This window comes from Protopterus annectens, chromosome 3.part0 (genome assembly GCF_019279795.1).
Source record: "Protopterus annectens isolate FY-2018-M chromosome 3.part0, PAN1.0, whole genome shotgun sequence".
Classification (NCBI taxonomy): domain Eukaryota; kingdom Metazoa; phylum Chordata; order Ceratodontiformes; family Protopteridae; genus Protopterus; species Protopterus annectens.
This window is the reverse complement of record NC_056731.1, coordinates 1,160,466,467-1,160,477,502: the sequence shown is the minus strand read 5'-3', so window position 1 is coordinate 1,160,477,502 and position 11,036 is coordinate 1,160,466,467.

The window sequence follows — 11,036 nt, the reverse complement described above, 5'->3', positions numbered from 1 at the left end:
AGGTATGGGTGTGCCCACCGTGATTGACATGCGGGAGGGCGGGATTAACAACAGCAATGTGCCGTGATTAACACACGATGCTAGTGTAACGGTAAATCCATAGAATTAAAAATGGAGCATTTAATAAGCACAAACACATGCTAATAATGACATTCAAGCAATCAGTCCCTTTCCATTAGAATAATAAAATGTTTAACAGGCAGTACATAAAGGTGTTCCATTCAAAATAATATATCTGAATTTTTTTGTGTCATATCAAAGAGTACCAGGAAGCTCAAGCAGTGGATCAGGATGAAGGCTCTGAAAAGGAAAATTAACTATACTCATGAGTCGCTTCATAACTTATGCTTCCTGATGCGGTGTTAGAAGTTGTGGGTGTCTGCTTTTAGCCTAAGTTCATGAAATAAAGAAATAGGCACAACTTGCCTTTGGACTTTTGCCCCGATTTGCAAAATAAAAAAAAGATTTCTCCCTTTTTTTGAGTAAGTGCAACTGTAAAGTTAGTATATATAAGTTTGAGGTAAGAGGCTTATCCCCAACACTGGGTGGTGCAAGAGAGCCTGACCCCCTAAAAAACACTTTAAAAAGTGATTGTCGGTGAATGCAGTTCGGAGATTCCAAACACTGGCACATTCACTTTGGTACACTCATAGTAGAAACAAGCAGATAAAATAAGAAGAGTTTTTTTTTTAAGAGGAGAATAAAACAATAAAACTGCTTTCTGACAATGCAACTTCACAAATGAAAGCCAAATCCTCTTAGTGCATAGAAAAGGTTTCCATTACTAGAATGTCAAAGAAAAATATATTTTTTTCTAGAGCATAGTGGGGGTTCTCTGTTTGTATATAGATGCTTCTGTGTAAACTGGGGGGGGGGGTCCTAAAAAATGAAAAATAATTTGCAACAGATATTTCATGTTCATCACCACGGTCAGACTTCTAGGAAAAGCACAAATTTCTCATTGCTTATCACTAACATATTATCATCCTCCTCCAAACAAAGAGAGAAATGAAGTTTTCTTTACAGTCAAATCTTTTTGTGCAATTAACTTGTGTTTTGGTTGTATTCACAGATATTACATATATTACCTTGTGTTATGGTGGCATATTTCAATTAAATGGTGGGCGGTGCAGTCAAAATGCTCGCATGCGGGGTTTGGGCGGGGCTTGCTACTGCGCATCTGGTGGGTTAATACACTTTAATAATGCCTCCACCTCTTCATTACAGGTCATTTTTTACTATACTTCACCAAAAGAATGTTTACATGTTGTGAAAAGAAAAGCTGGAATAATGATACCAGGAGCTCCCTTCCTGCTAAATGTTCACTGTGCAAATTTCAGGCAAGCAAACACATGATAAATATGATCATTTCCATTGTGTAAAATTATAACTATCTCATGGACATGAGAAGCCTAGCAAGTGAATTCTTTTTCATGTTTTGATAAAGTAATTGCGAGAGTGTTTTGTTTTTTGTTCTTTGACAGTATAAATACTAAAGTGACTTGCATGTCTCAGAATTTGTAAAGTCTCAAAACCCTAACATTTTTCTGTATAATTTTATACCCCTTCTGCTTGATGACCATGCAGATCTCAATTTGGCCAGGCATGTACTGTCTTTTAATAAATCCAAAAAGCATACACAGATTTGGAGTACCAAGCAGCTTTAATCCTGGTACCTTGGCATTTCGCCTTCAAGGGGTATCAACATATCAAATTCTACAACTTATAATATACTAAACAATTAAACAATTAAACAATTGTATTTCAAAATTTCATGAAAGGAGGAAAAAAAAAAAAAAAACACACTAGACACCAAATCAAAAAGTAAAAGTTAGCGCTTTCGTTTACTACATTAAGCAAACTTCATCAGACAATACAAATAACAAATGTGCTCATATTTAAGCATGAAACACTTAATTAGTATGACATCATTTCCTTCAAAGGCCAAACCTCCTATTCATAAACCAAACTTAAAAAACTTCAAAAAGACATATTATAAAACGCTTATAAAACAGTAATACAAGCCATAACAAATGCAAAAAAATAATAAATACATGTATGTATAAATATCAAAAAAATATATAATAATAATACTAAAGAAAAATCATCTCATTAAAGCCTTCAATTTTAGAATACTTTTAATGGATACAGAATCATTCAAGCCAGGGGTAGAAAGGGCATTTAACCTAAGTTGCCAAATTAATTCCCTTTCTTCAATTTTTAAATCCATGGGTCCCCCCCCTCAAATTCTCATAGTACTTTTCAATACCTAAAAATCTAAATTCATGTTCGGGGAAAGTGTTAATATGTCTAGCCAATGCATTGTTGAAATTTGATTTATCTATCACATAAATGTGCTCATAAATCCTGTTCTTAAATGGCCTCTTGGTTTTACCCACATAAAAAGCTGGGCATTTTGAGCACATGGCTAGATACACTAATCCCTTGGTGTTACAATTAAATTTATCCTTAATGTCATAAATTTTCCCTCTAATGGTAAAATTTACTACCCACTTGAATATAATGACACCAACGACAAGCCTGACATTTAAACATACCCCGGTGAGGTCCATGACATCTCACATGGGATTCCTCAATCATGTTTTTCAAATTTAAGCCCCTTCTAAAAACTATTTTAGGGCCATCCCCTACCTGCTGTCTAATGTTAGTATCATCAGATAAGAAACTCCAATTTTTAATCAAAATAGATCTTAAGATGTAGGTGTCACTAGAAAAGGTGGTGATAAAACTCAAAAATACTTGATTATTATCAAGAGATTTTTTTGAAATTATGGAATCACCTATTCTTTCCTCATCAATCCCAATAAAGGTTTCTTCCATTGGGATACAAGGGATTTCAGGTGCAATGTTAGCTTGGGGACTAATATTATGGGTGTCATTACTCAATAAAGGTGTAAAATGCCCATTAAATCTTTTGTCAGAAACTTCTATAATCAAATCATTCACTAGTTTATTAGGATAACCTCGTCCCAAAAACAAACCTTTTAGAAAGAGACACTCTTCATGGAAGTCAGAATCAAGTGACACCATCCTTGCAGCTCGCACAAGTTGTCCCTTGACCACTCCCTTTTTCTGAAAATGGGAGTGACAACTTGAAAAGTGCAAGTAAGAGTTAGAATAGGTGGATTTCCTAAATATTTTAGAGTTGAAAGAAAAAGTTTTTCGGTTCTTACTTAAATCCACATCTAAAAAGGAAATCCTATCCGTACTAAACTCCCATGTGAATTCCAAAAAGTCAGTGAAGTTACCTATATGTTTAACAAAGGCTTCAGCTGATGCTAAATCACCACGCCATAGAATGAACATATCATCCAGGTAGCGGGTGTACCATACTGCTCTCTCACAGAATAGCTTATCCAGGAAAAGATAGTTAGTTTCCCAGAAAGCCATCACTGTGTTGGCAAATGTAGCTCCACAAGGAGAGCCCATTGCTACACCAGTCCTTTGCAAAAATAGTTCATTATTGAACATAAAAAAGTTGAAATTCAATACCAATTCTAAAAGGTATATGACTAAATCGATACATGCACCATCAATATGTTTTTTTAGCATGAAATCCCTAACCCATTCACACCCAAGCTCCTGTGGAATGACAGTGTATAAATCACACACATCTATGGTAAGGAAATTCAAGTCTTCTGAATATGGGGAACTATTTATTGCTGTTAAAAAGGCCCATGAATCTCTACAGATTTGTTTTTCTTCCTTCAAGACTGATTTCAATTTCATGTCCACAAATTTGGCACAACCATATGTAATTGGCTGCCTTCCGTCAATAATTGGACGAAAAGGAGGATTGGTTAGGTTCTTATGAATTTTCAGTAAACCAAAAATCATAGGAATAAGTGGATAATCCATTGTTAAAAAATGGTATAAGTCCAGGTCAATTCGGCCATCAATGAACAAGTCATTAATAAATCCCTTAAGGCGTTGATATGCCCCATTCATTTCATTAAGAGAAATCTTAATGTAAGAATCAGATGCTAATAAGGACGTCATGGCATTAATATAATGTTCCTTATCCATAAAAACCAAACCCCCACCTTTATCGGGTTTCATAACTCGAATGTTAGCAAACTTGAGACTTACTAACACATCCCTTTCAATTTTAGTAAAATTGAGGGGTTGGTTACTACGATGTTTACCTAATATATTTCTAAAGTCATTCTCACAAATCTTTTCATATAGTGAGATAGTAGGGTGTAAAGGGGGGTTAAAAACACTAGATATTCTGTAGTCACTAGTCAAACATGAGTTATTACCGAACAGCTGTGGTTGTGCAAAACTGGACGGATTATGATAGGGAGGCTCGGAGACAGCTTTTTGATACTAGATACTATTCTCTTATGTCTGTCGATCCGACTTCAAGATTTGTTAAATGTATAAAGTGTTTTCTTGTTGATGCCAAGGATCGTGGTATCATCAACAATGAAGTCTTTCAACATTTGTCTATAGTGGATTCCCATGCACAATATATTTACTTTTTACCTAAAATCCATAAGAATGTTGATAATCCTCCGGGCAGACCCATAGTATCTGGCAGGAGCTATGTTACAGAGCCTCTGTCCATGTTTTTGACTAAACATTTGAAACCATTATTACCATTTATTAGATCTAGGTTAAATGATACTACTAACTTTCTACAAATAATATCTGATACACAACTTGAACCTGATTGGTTCTTATGTACACTAGATGTGAGTGCACTCTACACGAATATACCACACCAGGCAGGATTGAAAGCCTTGGCACATTGGCTAGATGTTGCTAAACTGTATTCTCCACTGTTCAATTCTTTTTTGATTGATATGGCCAGATATGTCCTAACATGTAATGTATTTAATTACAAAAATCTGTGTTTCTGGCAAATCAAAGTTACAGCCATGGGGGCATCTTTTGCCCCCATATACGCTGACCTTTTCATGGCTTATGTTGAGTCTAATATTATTTATGATGTTTCCAGAAACACTTTTCTACATGATATGGACATATGGAGGCGATACCTAGATGATGTGTGGTTGGTTTGGAGGGGAAATGAATCTGGACTGGTTGATTTTGTTTCATATCTTAATACAAATCAATGGGGACTGACTTTCACTGAACATCATGATAAAAATAACATCACCTTTTTGGATGTTCTTATACATAAGTTGCCAGATGGCACCTTGGACAGTGAAATGTTTAGAAAGTTCCCACAATATAATTCAGTCCTACATGCTTCCAGCTACCATCCACCACACATCACTAGGAATATTCCTAAATCACAGTTTATAAGGGCCAAATGTATCTGTTCCAAGACACATACATTTTGTTTGAATGAGAGAGACCTAACGGACAGATTTATACAACGAGGATACCAGGTTGGTAATATTACAATGGCCAAAAATCAGGTACATAACATGGATAGGTCAGAATTACTTCAATATAGAGATAAAACTGCTGTTACACCCACTACACTAAGATTTGTTACCACCTATGCTCGTAACACTAATTGTCTTTTGGATAGTGTTCATAGGAATTGGAACATTCTTCAATCTGATAACAATATTGCTAATTTTATTCCAAACAGATGTATTTTCTCATATAGGAATGGAAAAAATTTGAAATCCTATTTCAATCATTATAAGCACTGTGACACTAAATTCCCCACACACAAACAGACCACTTTGTCAGGCAAAGCCTTATATGGATGTTTTCCATGTGGTCATTGCTCGAATTGTAGATATGTGACTACAGCTAAGGCTTTTTCTAGTAGAAATTGCTCCAGGGTTTATGATGTAGGCTTTTTTGCCAATTGTAGCAATGATTGGGTTGTTTACCTTGCTACTTGCCAATGTGGAGCTTTCTACATAGGACAGACGTCTAGTCCATTAAGATCACGGATTTCAGAACATATAAGTAATATTAAACATAAAAAAATCACAAATGCTTTATATAAACATCATTTATTGTATCCAACTGCACAGTTTAATTTCATGGTGATTGATGTTATTCATGGTAATCGCCTCAATAAAACTGAATGGCATAATATTCTAAATAATAAAGAAAGAAAGTGGATCATCAAGTTAGGGGGTTTATTCCCACCAGGACTTAATGAATATTTATGAGTATTCTACCAATGGGAAATGGCTTTATATTATTTAAACAGCATACTACTTGTTTGGTGCTTTTTACACTGAGGAAGGTTGTGTTTATCCAGCCGAAACCGGTCTGTTTGCTGTATGTATTTATGAATACAAAGTTATTTTGAAGTCAATTGTGCTGGCTCTTTGTTTTTTGTATTATTACCAAACAGGACATTCAAATTCAGCTTCCTTATATACACTTTCAGATCTATCAAAAGTCTAGCTAAATCCATATGGGTTGAGGGAACAAAAGACAGGCCCTTAGCCAACACTTCTATTAAAGTAGGTTCAGGGCTGAAGTCAGAATAATTATAAATTTTAAAGTCCCCTGAATTGTTGGTCAAAATCCTGACCTGTTTTAGATTATTTTGTGAATTCACACATTCGAAGTTGGAAGGTGAGGGGACTATCTCCTTCTCTTGTTCTTCCTCTTCCAAGTTTGTTTTTGCTGTGGGTAATTCTGTGTTTTCCCTGTGCCCCCATTCTGATTCCCCCGAAAACCCTGGTTGGAGAAATTGTTATTACTATTGCTAGTTCTGTTATTAGTAGAACTATTAGTTCTACTTGCAAGTCTTTCACTTCTCCTTATTGGAGAAGAGTGTTCTACAATTGTGTCATTAAGTAAAATATTGTCATTGTCAATAACTTCAGGTGTATTTTCATTTAAAACAACTTTGCCCAAAGGGTTCTGTTCCACACTTCTATTCAGTGGTGGAGATGGATAAGCTAACCCCTTAAGGTATGCTACAGAATCCCTTTTAAGTTTTCTAATTTTGTTCTCCTTGATTTTAATTAGGGAATTATCAATGCTTGAAAAAATATGCAGAAAATCATATTTATATCTAATAAAATCTTTGTCATTACGAATAGTGAGATCTAAATCAGCTAAATCAGACTTTAAACCATTCATTAATGTGTTATAATTCTGAATAAGCAGTTGCATAAATTCAACACCCTGTCTGTCAAACAGTTTTAGTAAGTCCTTATGAAACACTGAATTATTGGCAAGGCCCATAGGAAAACGCCATTGCCTTAGACCCTTAGGTATTTGCTGTCTATCAATACATTCAGTGAGGTATTGCACCTCAATTTGTAATTTCTTATATTTAAATAACTTAGAATCATAAAGTTTCAAGTTGTTAATCAAATTGGTTTCAGTGTCATTATTATTCACATTGTTCATTGGATCTGGTCGGGGTGTCCCGTTCAAAAACGAAGTCGGGTCCTTCAACCAGTCTTCTAAGGAAGGTAAAATAGCAGAATTACTTACTGCAGAGTTAACGGTAGGAAGAAGCCTGTTCGCGTTACCGTTATTAATGTTCTGCCTAACTGAGCTCACGGAGGGTATACGGGCTCCAGCATGATTTTAAAAAGTAGAAGTTGAGGTTCCTAAATTCTCTCCACCTCAATCCTTCGATCCAAAGGTGCTGCCATGTACGCCAACAGTTAACGGATTCGGAACCATGTTTGTTGAAGCTATAGGAGGATTTCCAGTACCAGAAGTCAAACCGGAAGCAACTTGGCAAGCCAACGCATCCACGCGTTGGGTTAGAAGTTCAATTAAGGCAGTCAGTTTGCCCATAGCTGGATCGCTGTTCTCAGGTTGTGATTCCATGCAGTTGGTAGAATTAAATAAATTTTGTGATGGTAGTGCAGAAGAATCCTCCATGAAAAACACGAAAAAAAACCAAACTGGGTAAAAACCACAAAAACTGATAAATCTCACGAAAGGAGGAAAAAAAAAAAAACACAATAGACACCAAATCAAAAAGTAAAAGTTAGCGCTTTCATTTACTACATTAAGCAAACTTAATTGTAACACCAAGGGATTAGTGTATCTAGCCATGTGCTCAAAATGCCCAGCTTTTTATGTGGGTAAAACCAAGAGGCCATTTAAGAACAGGATTTATGAGCACATTTATGCGATAGATAAATCAAATTTCAACAATGCATTGGCTAGACATATTAACACTTTCCCCGAACATGAATTTAGATTTTTAGATATTGAAAAGTACTATGAGAATTTGAGGGGGGGACCCATGGATTTAAAAATTGAAGAAAGGGAATTAATTTGGCAACTTAGGTTAAATGCCCTTTCTACCCCTGGCTTGAATGATTCTGTATCCATTAAAAGTATTCTAAAATTGAAGGCTTTAATGAGATGATTTTTCTTTAGTATTATTATTATATATTTTTTTGATATTTATACATACATGTATTTATTATTTTTTTGCATTTGTTATGGCTTGTATTACTGTTTTATAAGCGTTTTATAATATGTCTTTTTGAAGTTTTTTAAGTTTGGTTTTTGAATAGGAGGTTTGGCCTTTGAAGGAAATGATGTCATACTAATTAAGTGTTTCCTGCTTAAATATGAGCACATTTGTTATTTGTATTGTCTGATGAAGTTTGCTTAATGTAGTAAACGAAAGCGCTAACTTTTACTTTTTGATTTGGTGTCTAGTGTGTTTTTTTTTTTTTTTTTTTTTTTCCTCCTTTCATGAGATTTATCAGTTTTTGTGGTTTTTACCCAGTTTGGTATTTCAAAATTTGTCTATTATTAGGTTATTGTTAGGTTTTTGTGTTTTTTCTTTGGTTTTGATAGGTACTGTTTTTTCTCTCATTGGGATAAGAACTGGCCATAGCACAGCCATGTTCTATGCAGCCATCAGGGTATTTTCTGCTTTTAGCTCTATTCCTTACCCCAGTGGTTGACTTGCACACTCACAGGCTTGCAGACCTTACTCCATGAACTTGCACATTCCTGTATATGCTGCTTGAAGGCTACTGTGCAAATGAGGGTTTTTAGAGCCAAGTACACATCCCTCAACTTTATGTTGCATATCATACACTTTCCATTCCAGTAAGTGTTGGCATTGTACCAGGCTGCAAAGCCTTAATCCCCCAGAATACACAAACTGGCATGTGACACTCACACACGCCATCCTTTTGTGGCCACTATAGAACCTTTTGATTTTTTGCATTGTCACATCTAATTTGTTTACTCAGAATATCTTCAGTATAACCATCAATGCCTCATAAGCTGTGTACTAACTTGTTAGAAAACTGGATACTTTGGATTTAGATTAAAGCTACTAATGTCTCTGAAGCTCCATGGTAAATTATCAGAAAACTGGAGACTTTGGATCTAGATATTTGAGCTATATCTTAATGCTAGCTGAACCACAGACAAAAAAAATGAGAAAATACAATGCATAGTATTCATGCCTATTGCAGATAATATAGCTACAAAGGTATTTAATACATTTAGCTTCAGTAAGTAGAAAAAAGTCAAGCTAGCATTTATGGTAGAGAATCATAAGATTCAGAAGAGTTTCAAGGCAATTTAGTGTCATGACCACCAATATCTTGCAAATACCCACCTGAGGCTGTACTCCCATTCTTAAGGAGGGCTAGGCCATTATGTCCCAGGACAAATTTGAGGGTACTCATTTAATTATCCATTTTCTGTCTGAAGAATGATAATGTATCACACTGCTTAATTTCTAGGGGCAGTTTATTCCAGAGAAGGGAGAGGCATTGCATTAGGAATCCTTCTTTCCAATGTACTCTATTTATCTGCTAGTGAAGATTTAGGCCCCTAGTTCTGGTGTTTGCTAAATATTAGACTTAGGGATATATAGCTGCTCCAGTGCCATAGAGGAACAAAACCCTGAATATGGCCCAGCCAACCGTGGTTTGATTAGTAACTCAGGCAACTGACAGAGCATTAGGGGAAAGATGGGTGTGCTCATCCCTAGGGGGTGGGCAGTTACATGGGCATTCCTTGTCACAATCCTTGGTGTAGTGTGGGGATGTTGCAGTGGGGAGTGGGCAAAGGCCAAGGAGGGGAAAAGATGGTGGGCATGGCTGAGCTGCCATCGAAGCAAGTGGATGGAACCACTGGATTACAATATGGAGGTGGGGGGGGGGTAACAGGTAGGCCAAAAGTGAAAAAAAACTTGCTGATAGTGTTGGCCAAGACTCCAAGAAGCCCTTAGGTTCTGTGACTCAATGCATCAACTTCTGAGTAAGTTGGGGGGAGAAATTGAGAAGCTGGCAGACCCATTATGGTCATGGACAATGTGGACATGGGGCACAGGGTAGGAAGGCCATAAGATGAAGCAGAGAGCATAACATGCTCAAAAAAATAAAAACTTACGGAGATATAGGTGATCACAAGTAACAGAGTCTCTAATGACATGGAAGGTGAGAAGCAAATTGCCTGTCAAGAGCCTACAAGATACTGAGTTAAAAGACAGTGCTAATCCAGTTTCTCTTGGTAACTCAAGGTCTTTTAGAATGCAGTCTTCTTAGATAAGAACTTCTGGAGCTTTTCTAGTTGTTTGATATGTCAAATGAGGGACATCTCAAAGGATGGTACTGTACCCTATAACTGGTATAATCAGTGCTGAATATAAGTGAACAGTAATATCTATATCTCAGAATGATATTCCCTTAGTTACAAGTTGTGCGGAGCAGAAGGATTTTCTGACTGCAGTTGCCAGTTAGTGATCAAAGTAGAAGGAACTGTCAACCCAAGCACCTAAGTCCCTGACTACGCTTTCATTTAGTAATGGAGTATTGTCTGTACTATATGTTGAAGGTAGAGGTTATTCACCAAATAAAATGATCCCATATGTTTCCATGTTTATTATGATCCCATTTTTCAGTATATCATGTGCTAACTATGGTAAATTCTTTCTGAAGGATGCAAATGACAGGGCGTGGTCTTTACAATAACAACTAGTTTGCAGGCATCTGCAAACTTGGTTAACCAGAGGTACTGACTCTCAGTTTAGAGATCAGAGAAGTAAATACAAAAATAAAGGGGTTCCAGTACAGAGCCCTGGGATACTTCTCTTTTTAGCTTCATACTTTCAGATAAGG